General features: G+C 37.6%; 1 long non-coding RNA gene across 2 annotated transcripts in view; it reads right to left on the bottom strand.

Annotated features, from left to right (window-relative positions):
- LOC110597677 (uncharacterized) overlaps positions 1-17,077 on the bottom strand; it is a 136,158-nt gene that overhangs the window by 65,009 nt on the left and 54,072 nt on the right. For both annotated transcript variants that reach the window (XR_013426660.1, XR_013426659.1), the window contains exon 5: positions 10,726-10,880. This is a non-coding gene — a long non-coding RNA (uncharacterized LOC110597677). The remainder of the gene's footprint in view (positions 1-10,725; positions 10,881-17,077) is intronic.

Below are 17,077 nucleotides of genomic sequence, written 5' to 3'. Positions count from 1 at the left end.
ATTCCTCCAGTTTTTATAAGTTCAGGGGAAACAAAGAATTATGAGAATTATTCAGACATTTCTTATTAAGATATTACTTTAGGGATGGGGATGTGGCTCAAGCGGTAGTGCACTTGCCTGGCATGCGTGCGGCCAGGGTTCTATCCTCATCACCACATACAAAAAAAGATGTTGTATCCGCCGGAAAAAACTAAAAAAAATAAATAAATATTAAAATTCTCTCTCTCTCTCTCAAAAAAAAAAAAAATGTTACTTTAACCTGAAATCTTTGCTTTACCATGACGTAAAACGGTGGTAAGTGGTGACAAACTCCACTTGAGTTAATTTATAAAACTTTATTCTTATCTGTGTAATATGATGAATACAGTGAAATACAGTGGTCCACTTATTGTTTAGTGTGTCTTTCCTCTTAGAGTCAACAAAATCCCAAGGAAGGAGAAACATTATTCCTAAGGATCATTTGGAAATGATTTTAACCTAACAGCAAGAGAACCAGAAATTCATGCACCTGTGTGGGCACAGACATCCAAACACACCAGCATACACACACACACACACACACACACACACACATACGTTTTCCTTTTTCAAACATAAAATCAGGCTTTCATTTAACTTACATTAGAAAGCCAAAGTACATATGTATGTATAGTTAATGTCTTCAAAACTCAATTACATACACTTCAGTACCATTATTTTAATAAATTCAAGTTTATTTCTGCTAAATTCTTGGCAAAATTGGTGAGAATTTTGCAGAGGGAATTCTCTTCTTTCTGTCTGAACTATATTGTTTTTGAAAACATTTTAAAGAATAGGAATAGTAAGAATTTGTGTAGTCTTAAATACTGTCTTGTTTTTATAGATTTATGCTCCGGGTACTTTAGCACTAAACAGAAGTATGTTCAAATCCAGGCTCTACTGCATTCCGTGTAACATTAAATGAGTTTCTAACCTCTCTGAGCTTCAATAAGAGCTTCAATAAAATAACTTTTAATATAGTACCCACTATCCATGTTGTCTCTTGGTGCATTTTTAGTTCCTTGCAGTCAGTCACAGTGAGAAAATGTTAAATAGAATATTCCAGAAATAAACAATTCATAAGTTTTTAATTATACACTGTCCTGAGTAGCATGATTGTTGCCTAGCTTCATCCTGTCCTACATGTGAATCATCCCATTGCTTAGCATATCCACATTGTATATGCTACTGACCAAGTCAGTATTTAGTGACCATCTCAGTTATTGGATTAACTTTAGCCATATTGCAGTGTGTTCAGGGAATCCTGTGTAACAGCCTAGAGTTACATTACCATGTTTGTATCCTCCATCTCCCTTCTTCTCATCATACAAGTGTTGCAACACCTCACATCAACACAAGAATAAAGGTGAGTACATTTCAATGACCTCATTTGGGTAACTTTTATACAGTATATTATTATCAATGTTCTGTTTTATTATTAATTATTGTTGTTAATATTTTATTGTGCCCAATTTCTAAATTAAACTTTATCACATCATGTATGTATAGAAGAAAACATTTCATATATACAGAGGGTTGGGTACTGGCTATGGTTTCAGACACCTACTGAAGGTCTTGGCATGCATCCTCCATAGATAAAATGGGCTACTGGAACTACATTAGTGTGAAGAGTGGGTTAAATAGGTAATAGGATTAGATGAGATCATGGGATTAAATGAAAATAAGAATAACTCATATTTTAGTGGAAGGATTAAAGCAGCTAATGAATATGAAGTGCTCAGCTAATTGCTTGATTTTACTAATTGCTAAAAAATTGACAAATCACAAAGTGTTATTGAAGGGATTTTTGTTGTTGTCATTTTGGTTTTTTGTTTTTTGCAACAGAACAGATTTGAAATTTTAAATTTTCTGCCCAGAATAATAAGCTTGGGCTTGATTATGTCGCCAGTAACAAAGCTCATTGGTGTGAAGTTAAAGAAATATATGGACGAAGAGAATGTTCTAAAGTCTTCTGGTTATTTAAAATGGATTTCCTACAAAGGATTGAAATCAGAGTAGTTTCAGGCTTTATAACACTGGAATTGTAGAAAATGAAGTTATGTCTTTAAAACGTCAGTAGATATTGTATACCCAAACAAATTATCAGTAGGCTGGGGTGGGGGTCTAACCTCAAAATCCTGACTACATGTTAAATGGAATATTCCAGAAATATTGCCTCTTGTTATAGTTGGAATTTGGGGTGTCTCCCAAAGGCCAGTGTGGAAAAATGCATGCTCCTCAGCTTGGTGCTATTGGAAGGAGAAGTTGGGAAAAGGCAAGGTCATCAGGGTCATTCCTTTGAAGGGAATATTGGAATCTAGACCTTGCTATTGCTTTGATTCCTAACTGCTATGAAGTGATCTGTTTTGTTTCACCACATCGTCTCCACCATTATGTTCTGTCTGACCACAGGCAGCTAAGAAGTCAACCTACCTTGGATTAAAGCCTCTAAAACCAGAAGCCAAAATTAACCTTTTCTCCTTATTAATTAATTATGTCAAGTATTTTGCTACCCAAATGGGAAGTTGATGGATCCACCTTTCACAGGAAGCAAGTCAAGGTAATAGGAGACCATGGAAGAGTACTCTTAGATCCTTCAGCAACTAGAAGCTCTAGCTCTGCACATTGAGCTCCATCACCATATTCATGGTAAAACTGCTCTTTCCACAGATATTCCCCGAAAGTCTGAGTGGGACTTGCCTCCTTCACTTCTTACCTTTTCCCCTAACTCTTCTTCCCTTCCTCCCACCCTCCGGGACTCGGGATGACACCTGTGTTGCCACTCTCCCTCTCTCCCCCAGCCTCTTTGTTTCCCTCCTTGTGTTCTCTGACAGGCATTCCCTTCAATAAACACCTTGAAGTCCACCTTCCATGAGAACCTAGACTGACATGGCGATGCTCCACCAGACTGGAGAAATGAACCAAGAATTGTGACAGCCTGGATCCAGAAAATAGAGACAAAGCACAAAGGCAAGTAAGGAGTATCCTCATGATGACAAAGGAATATCCCAGAAAGAGCTTCTGCAGCAGGCATAGAGGCAACCAGTGCAGAATGGAGTGGGTGAGGGGACCCAGGAGAGAGACCCTAGGAAAGAGAGAAAATAGAGTCTTTATGTGATTGATAAGTCAGAAGAAGGTTTATCAACCAAAAGAAGAGGTTGGGGATTAACTAGTCACAAATATATAAAAATTGAAGCAAAGTGGAAATCAAACATACATCAGCTGCAGAGAAAACAAGCAGGAGAATAGGAAAATCATACTGAATATGTCATGATAGAATGTGGGAGAGAAACAACAGTGATTTCTCATCTCTAAGTGGGAATTCAATCGATGATTCCCAGAATTGTAAAATAAAAATCAAGTGGCAATATCAAGATGATTTTACACATATGTTAGAAATATCAAGAAAAACAGTTAAAAGATTTGAAAATAGTTACCCCTGGATGAGAATGACTGTTTTTTACATAATAAGTTGGCTACAATTCATTCCCTCAAACTGCGTGGATATAGGATTTATTATTAAGTACTGTTCTTGTTAACAAGACTCCCCCCAAATAGAGTTAGTCTTCCATGGTGTTAGAATGCCTTCCTTCAGATGCCAGCTCCCTCACCATCTGGAATCACAATCACTAATTCTCAGGACTTCACAGTATGCCTTACTTGGAAGAGTTGCTAAAAGTTAAGTGAGAACACCCATCACATGCAGAACAGATGAGTTATGGGTCTGTGCACATTTTACCATAACCTGGTCCTGTTGGTGCTGAGTTCCTGTTTTGGAAGAGTTAACACAAAGGAGCATCTCTCTAGGCACACAACTTTTAGAGCTTGACAACCTAGGTTTGAAATCTCCAACACTTGTAGTCAGCTTTTTTACTGCTCTGACTAAAAGACCCAAAAAGAACAATTTTAGAGGAGGAAAAATTTATTTGGGGGCTCACAGTTTCAGAGGTCTCGATTCATAGGCAGCTGGCTCCAGTTCTCTGGACTTGAGGTGGGGGGTGAGGAAGAAGAGTGTGGTGGAACTACCTCACAGGATGATCAGGAAGGAGAGAGAGAGAGAGAGAGAGAGAGAGAGACAAAATTTATACCCCAAAGCCACACCCACCTCCTCCAGCCACACCCTACCCACCTCCAGGAGATTAATTCGCCCAATTATAATCTCTTAACCAATCACTTATCCCCTGAATCTTCTTGCATTGTCTCATACATGAACTTTTGGGGAACACCTCATATCCAAACCATAACACCACTGACCCACTAATTTTTCAGGTCTTTGACCTTGGACATTGGTTCGACCTCTCTGTAACTGGTTATATTATCTATGAAGTGTGAGGAATAAAAGGACTTACCCCTGTGGTTGTTGGGAGGAAGAATAATAAGATACAAAATGCCCAACACACTAAGGTCAATGTCCAATATACATTAAATACAATGTATGTGCCAGTTATTATCATTCTTTTGCATGAAAACACTAGGATATGTCTCTGATCATTAAAAGAGCTTTCTGTTGATATATTTTCTAAGGACCTTATAGAATGTAGGTTAGGTTAGGCGGTGACACTGGTAATAATGATTTCGATGCTAAATGGCAGAATAATTTTTCTTAGAAGATAAAAATTCCTCTGCGGTGCATGGGTGCCTAATTGTTAGCTCTGGAATCGGGCAGGCTTGGTCCAATCCCAGCTATACTGCTGAACAGCCATGTGACCTTGAACAAATCAGGAAGTTTATTGATTTCTTTGTTATTCTGTTTCCTCATCTGTAAATGAACATTACATAAAATTTACCTCACAAGCATATGGTAAAGATTAAATCTGACACTGCTTAAAAGCATTTTATTGTCATTGCCTGGAACATAATACATTCTTAATAAATGTCAAATGTTAATAGGATTATTAGCATTGGCAATATTGAAACGTTTCTCTTCATTCAAGACCTTGATCAAGAGATGCATTTTCTGAAAAGCTTTTTCCAAAAACTTATATCAATTTCTTTTTTTAAAAAATGCTCACTCATTTGATATGTTTTAGAGAGTTGAGTCCTCATTATTAATTTATGGCTTATGGTAATAGATATAGTAATTTTTATCTAAAGTGTGTAATTTTCTTAAAGAAAAGCCCAATACACTTGACTCTATACAGATTATTGATACTAAGAAAGCACCTGTTAATTTATTTCCTAATTGATAAGACTTTTTCGTGGATGCATGTTATGCATTTGAAAATAATAAAAATGTAACAATAGTAGTTCTGAGGGCTCACTTCATGCCAAAGACTGCTTCATCCTGCAGTACACCTTGAAAGCAACACTGGAAGTCTGATGTGAAAATCAGGTATCTCCTGCTGCCTGCAAAGGTCATGGCTTAAAACAAGGATTTCTGATGATGTGTGACACAGCAGTGTGTATAGGCCTTCTGTGGGTATAGCCTAGGCTCCCAGATGCAGCTGCATTCAGCCTGCAAACTGGTAGGGAGAGGGCTCCCGGAGTCCAAGAATGCAGCTGTAGTATAACAAACGGAAGGATGCTCCTCTCCATCCACAACTTCTTTCCTTCCAAGGGTCTTTGCTGAGTAGAGGATCGAAGTCGAGTCTGAGAGGGTTATCTTTGATGGACTGTGTTCCCCCAGTGCAACATACTTGTTGTGTTGTGTTTGCCTGCATCATGGGTTTTCATGTCCCATTGGCCAGATTCCATGGAGAAGCAGAACACATACAAAACAAGAGCCGCACAAGGGCTATTCCTGTTGCAGTCTATTTTAGCTGCTATAACGAAATACTTTGTGTTGAGCAATTCAGAAGCACTGGAATTTACCATTCACAGTTTTGAAGTTGGGAGAGATCCAGGAGCTATCAGACTTGGTGCTTGGTGAAAACCCTTTCCTCATGGATGGGGCCTTCTCTGTCCTCACGTCTTCTGAAGCCCTTTTGTAAGGACACTGATCCTATTCACAACCTGATCAACTTCCAAAAGTCACATCAAATGGAGGTGAATGGATTTTGGGTGGAACCAAACATTCAGAGTAGTAATCTATCCAAAGTGTAATCTCAGCTTTACAAGAAAGGACACTGGTTCTTAGGCTCTATGGATCTTGTGTGAGTCATACAGCTAGTGGTGATAGCAGCAGAATTTGAATTCCACATGGTTAATCTCATTTTATTCCCACTGCTAGTGACCTAGTAAAGTTAAATTTTGATTTTGCCACTAGAATTTTGTTTAGGTAACATAGTAATTAGATAAACCCACACCTGGACCCTTGGGCTTCCCACATCACCTTCACGAAAGCACGGATATGGTGGCTTTAGGATGGTAAAGCCACTCTCAGTTCACATTCCTGTGCTACTTCCTCTCTTTCTTTGTGGCAAGACAAAGACATATGAACCCCCGTTCTGAATTGTGAGTGATAGGCAGTTTCCCTCAGAGGGCCACACTGTCTAATTTTTTTTTTCTTTTTGTTTTTCTTTTTTTTTTTTTAAGAAAAGTACATCTTGGGAGATATGTTCTTCCATCATTTTCTTTTTAACCACATTGCTGAGGCATAATTAGTATATAAAAGAGCAGCACATATTTAGTGGATGTAATTGGATGAGTCAGGACATACAGACGCAACTATGATCGTCAAGGGACTAAACACACCCATCACCCTCACCCATTTCCTTCTGCCCCTTTGTTTTTTTCTCTCATAGTAAGAACAAGTAGCAAGAGACCTACCCTCTCGACCTATTTTGTTAAGTGTGCACCAGAATTGTCCACGACAGGAACTAGATTGTACAGCAGATCCGTAGAGCTTTTTCATCTTGCATACTTAAAACTATATACACACTGAACACAAATTTTTCTTCTTTTTCTGCACCTGATTGTGGAACTGCCTGAGGATCAGCAGGCATTGCAGAACTGTGAAAGTGAAAGCTAAAGGCAAGGTGGATGGATCAGAAACCAGAGAAGGAACCTGGATCACTGTCCATGTGGCTGAGGTGCTGCAGCACCCCAGTTCTGCTCTGCTCTTCTATTAAGTGAATTATGTGCTGGGCACTTTGCATCGGAATGCAACCCCAGCTGTGCTGGGGTAATAGTCATTTCAAAAGAACAAGTTAGCATGGCAGAAACTTTTCCAGCAATTCAAAAAATAATGGATTCAAGCAAAACTTTTATAATGCCAATTATCTTTATCATTTTGCAAATGATAATTTTGTTTTTCTGAGGAAAGAGACAGTTGCCAAAAGCATGGAGATGATAAATTTCCTTCCCAATCTTTGCTTCTACAGACCCAGTCCATGACATTGGTTCAGTGGTGTTCTTGCAGACTACCACCTAACCTTCTGTTCTCAGGCTTTTTCCTTCACATATTATAGCTTAATAAAATGATGGCCAAAAAAATTGGAATTATATTTGCAAAATTCATATATATACATAAAATATCATGGATAATAAATTTCTGAACATTAGTGTGGAATCAGCACAAAATGTCGCAGATACTTAGTCTGAACTATTTTTTTTTTTTAAATTTAATAGGGGAAAAGTAACTCATGATTCATTTATCTACAGGAAGCACCCTGAATTAAACACACAGGATCATTTTAGGTTAGAAATGCAAATGAAAAGTTCTTTTGACTTATTTTACAACATGCATACCCTGTTTAGAAGAACAATTAAAAAGTGTTCATCTCTGGCAGCCTCAGTCCACAGGACATTTAATTGTTCAGTCTAGAGTATTGCCACTAAGTGAAAATCCCACCATACTTGAAGTTGTTTGGCCTGGAGGAGAGAAGGCTATTCCTCACTTTAAAATTTATTCCATCCTAGAAGAAAAAAATAGGAACACTACTGAAAAAAGGAGGGATCGTTTCAGTTCAACAGTTTTGTTTTTCCTTTTTTTATTAAGAAGAGATTGAACTATTCTAATGAAGGAGGGTTGGTATGAAGAATCCTGGTCAAGTATCGGAGAATTTAATGTGATTTGAATTCTGAGTTGATAAACACCTTCTGTTCAAGGAAAATTAAAGAAAACCTTTTGTAGAATTTGGAGGTCAGCACTCCACTTTATCTTTATATGCAAGTTGAAGGGCAGAACAGAGATAATTAACTAGATCTTTCCAGGAAAAAATAAACAACACTCTTATATCTGAAAATAGCCAGGATTTTATGCATAATTTTCTTCAGTTTTCTTTGCCAATTCTGAAACCAAAGCAAAAACAAACTATTTCAGCATATCAGGTACAACTAGGCTAATTAACTCTCAAACAAAGGCAGGCGCTGTGGCGCAAGCCTGTAGTTCAGTGCCTGAGGATGTGGAGCAGGAGGATGGCAAGATCAAGGCCGGCCTCAGCAGCTTACCAAAACTCTGTGTAAAAATTAAACAAACAACAACAAAAACCGCTCAGCATGTAATTTGACTAGTAACTAAAGGAAGGAGAAATAATAACAACTGGAGTCTTATATGCAGGCACTTTATAGTTGAGTTGGGAAGATGAGAATCATAACACTTTAGGAAAACCCAAAGCCCCACTGAGCATAGGAGAAGGGGGACAAGCATTGGCAGTTCCTGGAGGAAGAAGGTGGCCCTTCCTGTTTGAGGAAGCCTTATCTTAGTCTAGGATGCCATAATGGAATGTCAAGGCTAGGTGGCTCAAATAACATAAATTCATTTTCTCACAGTAGTATTTACCATATTCAGATTTTCCACTTTGGCATGATAGAAAAGCTCTGTGGCTAATACACAGATTTGGAAATCAAGTGATATGGACCAAATGTGTTCCTCAAAATGGTAGGGCACTCTGGAGACCCATCTGCAAAACACAGAGAATCACCTCCCTGGAAACCAGTCATATGGGCACTGGCTTTCCCACTTCCAGCCCCTTGAACTATGAGAAATAAATGTGTCTCGTGGAAGCCACCAGTTCATAATATTTTTTTATAAGGATCCATGCTCACTAAGACTCCAAGACCAGGAGACTGGGTTCTGACTTGCTAGTTTCTAGCTGTGTGAAGCTAGCCAAATCATCCTCATTCACTAGATCACATTTTCCTCATCTAGTAGAGAATAAGAGGTATCTAAATCACAGAGTCGATACAAAAACTCAATGAAATGCTGTGTGTCAGTTGTGTAGAACATTGCACATCACATCATAAATGGCAACTATTGTTATCATCTCCTAGATTTTAATGCTCTGAGGAAAGAAGAAGAAGGAGGATCATTTTACAGATAGTCCAACCAATGCTCGAAGGCCCCATCTCACCTTTTGGGGGCTAGGCTTCACCTGAGCATACATGGACACCAAGACAACATTCTGGGCCTGGAACTGACCAATGCTGCCTTTCAGACAAGATCCTGGGAACCCAGAGGAGGAAACACCTAGACATACTGGCACTCATACCACATTGTTCCCTGGTTGAGACAGACATCTCCTCTGTGTGCACAAGTGAGGCCACAAAGACACACTCTAGGGCTCTTCTTCCATGTTTTCCTCTAAACAACTTTGAAGTTTACATTTATTTATGTTTTTAATGTACTTTTACATGAAGGCTCATGCTCTAAAGTAGATTGAAGGCAAGCTGCCCAACTAATTAACAGATCAGTGGTGGCGGTGTGTGGGGGGGAACGCTGAGAGGCAGAGCCCACTGTGGTCCTAATGTCCTAATTGCTGCTCTCATTGGCAACCAGTGACAATGATACCACCAGGTCTCTGATTTGTTAATAGAGGAGAGAAATACAATGTGACAAATGTATTCTGGGCCCTGATGTATTTACAATTACTCCTCAACCACTACCCTGCAACACAATATTCAGATTGGAGTTCACTGGTAGATGTAATTGCAAAGCAATGAAGCACTTTCTAAAAAAACAGGAACCTAAGAAAGGGAAAGCACCTCTCATGAAAATCCCTGATAATTGGATCCCGCACCAGTATCCAGCAACAAGACCTCTGTCCCTTGGGCATATTGTCTTTCCATGAGTTGTTGCCAATGGTGCTAAGACCTAACTGTGTGCATTTGCAGAGTGGTTGGCTAATATTCTGGAATGCAGTCTGTGGCTGTTCAATGAATTTTTCCCTTGGAGCAAACAAGCTGGTTCTAGAGGTAATCACACATGATCAGTTATTCCCATTAGTAACCCCAAACAAGCCAGTGGCCTTCCCCAAATGGCAGAAAAGTCTAGGTTATTTTTAAATGTGCTCCGTTTAACATGTTTCACAATTTTCAGTTTCCCAACAACAAAAATAATTGTACAACTGTTAAAATTACAAGAGAATTCAGGAGCAGACATACCAAGTAGGGAAAAAGGCAAATGAGTGTTTTAAGAAATACATGAGAAATGCCTGAAAACCAAGAATTCCTGTTTAGAGGCGTTTATTTCCATCTTTGTGAAGTCCTATTAAAATTGTGTCTAGAAGAAAATTAGATATGACTTTTGGTTATAATCAGAGGAAGGCAAAATTATTGGATAGATTTTTCTCCCAACACATTTGAGTTCCTTTTTTGTTTTAAAATAAATATGTTCCAAAGTAGTTTTGAGGAACATTGCCAAGCTGTAAAGCCCAGAGGATTATAGCAAGTCATGGAGGCTGAGGTTTCTTGGTTTTCTATAAAGTTCCTGCAGAGGCTTCAGCAAAGAGAGTCCCTTCCCCATGAGGGCAGCTGCTGCTAAGTCAGATCAAGAGAGCAAGACATGATAAGTCCCAAGGCCTTAGATGCTTGTGCCACCCCAGGTACCTGTGAGGAGCATATAGCACAGCCCTGGGGCCTCTCTCCACCCTTCCTTCCGCATCTTCATTCTCCTGCTAACCCAGGAAGAGGTAGGCACACCGGAATCTCTGATCCAGATGTTGGTAGTAACAGCTGCAGTGTTGCCACTAAGATGTGCTTTTCTAAAAACAATAAGAAAAGCATATATTAATTCCACCTTTTAATAAAATTGAAAATTTTCATCTCCTGGACAACTGCTTAAGCTACACAGCTATTTCTTCGAGTAGTGTCTGAAATCAGCAATTCTCACATATGTAAGGATGAAAACGGGGTGGTTTTTAATTCATATTATTACTTCATAATAAAACTGACTCATTAACATACCTAACTACTGACAAGTCAGTGTAATAGTCAGCCTTGTTTTTAAAAGGCTCAGGTAATTACCTGAAGGAAACATTATTTCCTTGTGAGACAGTCACTTCTTGGATAACTCCTTTCATCTGTAAATGAGGAAGTGAGTCAGCTGTACTAAGTGTTATCTCATTGTTGGTGTTTTGTTATTCGGCAGGAATAGAAACAAATTTTGTTACCCACATAAGCCTGGTCTTACCAAGTATACAGGTCACTGTTGAAATCTCCTCCTCAAACAACTGCAGGTTCTGTTGTCAGAGATCTTAACAGTCTGTGATTGGAAAAGTGCCGGGTTGGTCACAGGACTGCATGACTCACGGCCCTGCTCAGCATTAGCTAAACACAAAGCTCAACGAACAAAACTGGCTCCGTGATGTCATTTCTTTTCTATGTATCTTTGACATACTTTAGATACAGAGGTTGTTGAGTAATAAGCAAAGCTTTCAAATAAGAAAAATGTGTCTGAAATACTTAGAGGGGGGAAAAAACACTTCATGGGTATGTTTGAATGCAAACACAATACCAGCTCCAGGAATTCAGGGATTGTGGTATTTGCTGATACAAAGTATTCCACGCAGTTTTACAGCCTATAAACTAATCACTTGGGCTGGTTAACATTTAACTCAACTGAAATGTTTAGGGCTTAAATAACTATTTAGGAATCCAAGCTTGGTACTGATTAAAAGAAAAAGCTCTCATCTGCAGTCACTTGAAACCTATCAAAATAACAGTACAAAAGTTCTTTAGTGTGTTTGAAAATCAAGTAAAAATATACGTAATGTTTGCCTATAGGCACGAGCCATCATCAGTACCTTCCTATCTCCTTTCTACTCTTTCACATGTATTTAAGGAGCTCATATTACAAAAAAAAAAAAAAATTAAGTGGGGGGAAAAAATGTTCCAAGTCTTCTTAGAGTGAATTCCATAAAGTGAAAAGCAAAAGCCAAAACAAACTCAAGCAAAGTGACAGCTGCCCTAAGTTTGTGTTGAGACCTTTCATTATAAGGTCAGTGAGATTGCAAGAAGGAAGATGAGCTCATTGTTTACCTTACCAACAGGGCCCATAGGGCAAGTGTGAAAGGGACTCCCATAGGCAACAATTGGCATAAGAGCAATCTCTCCTAAGAAAACGAATGTCACTCATTTTTGGAAAACCCTTTTAAATGTGAAAGTATATTTAAATTAAGCTGATGATCCTGCTTGCTTGGGATGAATTTATAATTTGAAAAAGTGGAGAAGGAGGTAGGGCAGGGAGTGTTTCATTAGAATAGGTTAAGATCACGTGACAAAGTTATGTTACTTTCTAATTGAGCAAATCATTGTGGAACTTCCCTTTTCCAGTATTGCCTGTTTATTTCTGGGAAATCTTATGAGAACATAGAAGCATTGTCACTCCAAGGAGGAAGTCAAGGATTTGTAAAGAAATGCTATAGCTGGATCCCTTACCCCCATCAAACGCAGCTTATTTTTAAAGAAACTTCTATCTAAATCCATTGTCTATGTTTTCCCGTGAAAGCAAAGGGGATAAGTAATGGGTTTCTGTCAGTGTTTCTTTAATTAAAATATATTACTTAGTCAAGAACATTCAAACAATCTGTCTTCCATGCTCAAATGGAATTCTGAATCAATTCCAACACCTATGTCCATGAGACTTAAAAGTCCATCTCCAGAACTCTTGATGTAAGCCACCCCATCTCCCCTTTCCCTCGTGAAGTCTCCTCCGCTTCCTGGGCTGATTTCCTACCCGTTCCCAACTTATTATATCTGTCATCCTTTATGCTCTAGGTCCATAAAGCAGTAAGAACCACTCTAACCTTGAGTAATTACTAAAAGATCTATCATCATAACCAAAAGTCAGCATCAACAAAAGCCAAGGCCATTTTCAAAGATGATAAAATACAAGTAGTCCAAAAGTTAATACCAATTGTGTTTCTAGACAGATTCCAACCATTAGCATTGGCCACACAAATAGGTTTTCAACAAAGACGTGAGATTTACATCACTCTAAAGTGCTAGAAAAGAGCACATTTGTATAAACTTAGACTTGAAAAACTTAGTTTAAAGTAGTACAAATGACAAAAAGAGTAATGCCGTATTTTTTCTTTGAGCTTTGTTTAACATGTGTCTATTATTGATTTTCACATAGACTATTTTATACAGATCTCCATGGTACACCTGTGCTATAGCTGCCAAAGTAGTGTTGGATACCACAGCCTCCTGTCCCTGGCTGGTTCTGCTCCACCATATTAGAGGTATATATCTTGCACTTTCCTCTCCAGCGTCCACTGCATATACAAAATATCTTTCCCAATTAATCCTATTTTTTGGTAAATCTTATTCAAACTAAATTACCTACGATTATTGTCTCTTTCAAGTACAATGCCACTTCAGGTTAGAGATGCAATACCTCCTTGGCTCAAATGGAAAATAAACATCATTATAAACAGAAGCAGGAGGGTCCTCCCACAGCCCCATAAGTTTATATACAGTTACCCATCTTCTTCTGACACATATATATTTTCTGAATTAGTTCTCAATGATTTAAATATCATGGTTTTTAATCATTATGTGATCAAAAGCCAGAAAAATTATTTTTCAGACTAGCAATTTTCCTATATGTGAAATGTCTTATAAATTTATAGCACTTAAATCACATATGCTATTCATTCAACAGTTTTCTTCTACCAGATGCTGAAAATCAGTATTCTTATGGAAAACATAAACTCCCTCATAGCAATGTCAACCAAATGGGTTGCCAAGAAAAGGGAACATGATCATTATCAACAGTAGGGTTTATCTGACTTTACTGCCCTCAGTAAAACCATCCTGCAAATAATCATAACTGACATATTCTCCCCACTCTCAGTGGAAATGCCAGTCCATCCAGGACTATTCCCACTGAAGTCTTTTCTTTGATAATAGTGTATATACACATATTATCATAATTTATAATCTTCAGGATCTTTCTTTTAGTTGGCATATCATGTCATATTCTCAAAGCATTTGTATGCCAATTGATTGTATAACTGAAAGAGTTATAGTAAAAAAAAACAATATAGGGCTAAAAGTGATAGCATAACTATTTTTCTGTTTCAAGAAAGTCCATTCATTTGACACCACTTAAATATTGTGTAATTATTTTTTTCAGTCAATTTGAACCATGTGATCATTATTGATCCCCTTCAAAATATCTCAATATCAAAATCAAACAAAATTGCTCAAAAGCAATAGTACAATTTCAAAGCCTCATATAAGACCAACTTCCCTCTGGTCTTTCCCCATCCTAAACCATGATAGCTGACTCTGAGCAAGATTGAAGATTGCTTGCCTTTTGAAGTACATGGATCATGTAAAACCAAGGACTATAAATTTTAAAAAATCAGAACATAAGCTGCAATAATATGCTAGGTTGGGAGTAACTAATGTCTCCGGATAGCTGCTCCTCAGCAGTCTATGTGTGCAATTTCACATCCTGAGGACATGATGTGAAATTGAGAATCACCTATAAGTTGTACAAAGTAAAATTGTAAGATGCATGCTTTTCTCCAGCTCACTATCTGATAAAACATAATTTCTTAGCAGGATTTAAAATTATGGATGTTAATAAATGCAGTGCATGTGGTGAATAGACCAGAGCCCACACAACATCTATGAAACAGGCACATTTACACAGGAGCATGGCACCTTTTAGAAACCTCAGCTCATGTTGAGATGACACCCTTGCTGTGACCTCTTTCTAAACTTTTTTGAAAAGAAAAATATATTGAATATTTTCTCATTTCTAATGTTTAATGCAGTTAAGACAGCATCACATTGCTGGTGAATTTTAGCAACTGTGCTTTAGGTATAGCTCTAAACAAAGATTCTTTGTTGTGAAAAGTATTTACTCTTAAAAAAAATATTAGTTACAGTCAATTTGAGAGGGCCTCTAAATCAAAGATGCAAATTCATAATGACCAAGGTAGCCAGGCAGAGTGGCACATGCCTATAATTCCTGGGAATTATATTATATTAACTGGCTTTTCTATAGAATTATATTAGCTGGCTTTTCTGTAGAATAATAAAGGACAATTTTCCACAGATAGACTTCCTACAAACAGACACCATTTCTCACTTGCTCACCACAAATTTCCAACACCTAGGCTCCGGGGACTGGGGCAGGAGAATTGCAAGCTAAAGCCTGCCTCAGCAAAAGTGAGGTGCTAAGCAACTCAGTGAGAGCTTAAATAAATAAATAATAAATAAATAAATAATAAATAAATAATAAATAAATAAATAAATAAATAAAATGCAAAATAGGGCTGGGGATAAGGCTCAGTGGTCAAGAGCCCCTGAGTTCAATCCCGGGTTCCCCCCCAAAAAATATAATAAAATTAACATAAAAAATAAAATAAATAATGAAAGTAAAACAAGAACAAGATGGACATGCAGACATCCTAAAACCATGTACAGCAGCTAAATTGTAACTAGTGAGTTTTTATAAGGAAAATATCCCTAAACAACTTAAAACCTACAATATTTACATGTACTTACGACTTAAGTACATTATAAAAAGATTAGTGGAAGAATCATAGTCCCCCACCCTTATCTGTGAAGATATGGAACAGCAGTAAGAAGAGAACTATGGACTCAGTCCACACGTTCAAGCTGCAGGAAAAAAAAAATCAGTGTTTCCCATGCAGAGGAAAATTCTCTCCCATATGGATTTCCCAAAGGGCAATTCTCTATTCTTTCAAGTTATGGTCATATTTGTTTCATCTAAATTAAGTTAAAATTTTTGTGTGATATGAAAATTTAAATGAGTAGTAGATAAAGCAAGCTATCTAGCAACTACTATTTATAAGAAAATGAATTGAGAAGGGTAAACAATGGCCATAGCATTTACTATATTCAAAAACCACACAGATTAGGCCAGGTGGATAGCACCAAACATATATAGCCTGTAGGGAAGAAAACATTGGGGAAATGATAAACATGTTGTTTCCAATTACTAATGTTTATGAGAATAATCTGACATTCTATTGAAATATCCCCTAGGGTAGGTTAATAGGGAGAAAAATCATGCTAAGTGGTCATAATGATCAAGATATGATCTCAGATAGATTTCCATTTCAACACTTAAAGAGTTCTAACTAGTTTCTGATGAACAATAATAGCTAGTAATCCACAATTTTGTAAACCAGAAATCACAGTAATTGGTTGCTTGGTATATCTAAAACAATCCCCCAAATCCCCAGCAATTCATCATAAATGAGTAGGCTCCAAAGTAGAATACATGGACAATTCAGAAAACTGATTATTCTATGAGTGTTCCATTAACCCAAATGTGCTTAAGAAATAAACGAGAAAGAACAAGAGTCTAACCCTCCAGGGACCGATTACACAATAAACCATGTTAAAATTTCTGAGTAAAATAGTTATTACACTTTTATAAACTTCATAAATCTGCCTAATGTACTGAATAATTCCACTTTTAAAAAAGTACTACATCAAAGAAACAATAAGAAAATAGATTATTTTTAAAATGGCACCAAGAATACTTTTCTGCATTCTTGAACGTCAGATATCTTCAATCCAGTGACCATTTGGGTTGAAACGAAAACCATTTGGTACAATTCTGTACCAAAGTCATTCTAATGAAACCTTATTTGCAAACAAAAATTAAAATGTGGATTCAGTAGCATCTTCAACAAAATCATTTAGGGAACTTATACAAAGCCTATTTCTGGGCTTTTCCCAAAAACTTAGTGAAGAAATATCTCTGTGTGCACTGGAATCACCCCTCCAGATGCTTAGTAGCTGGAGAACTGCTGTAGTGGTGTTGCAGCTGTGAGAGATTCTGCTGCTCTAAGTTCATTCGCTTTTCCTTTAGAGGCAAAAGTCTCTGTGCATGTGTATCCATGCATGAGTGCTTAGTCTCTAAAAAAAGGATGGGGGGTCATCTTTTTACAAAGAAGTTATTACAATA

The sequence above is a fragment of the Ictidomys tridecemlineatus genome, chromosome 10, assembly GCF_052094955.1.
Source record: "Ictidomys tridecemlineatus isolate mIctTri1 chromosome 10, mIctTri1.hap1, whole genome shotgun sequence".
Taxonomy (NCBI): Eukaryota; Metazoa; Chordata; class Mammalia; order Rodentia; family Sciuridae; genus Ictidomys; species Ictidomys tridecemlineatus.
The sequence above is the reverse complement of the archived record's forward strand: the minus strand, read 5'-3'. Positions and strand labels throughout refer to the sequence as shown.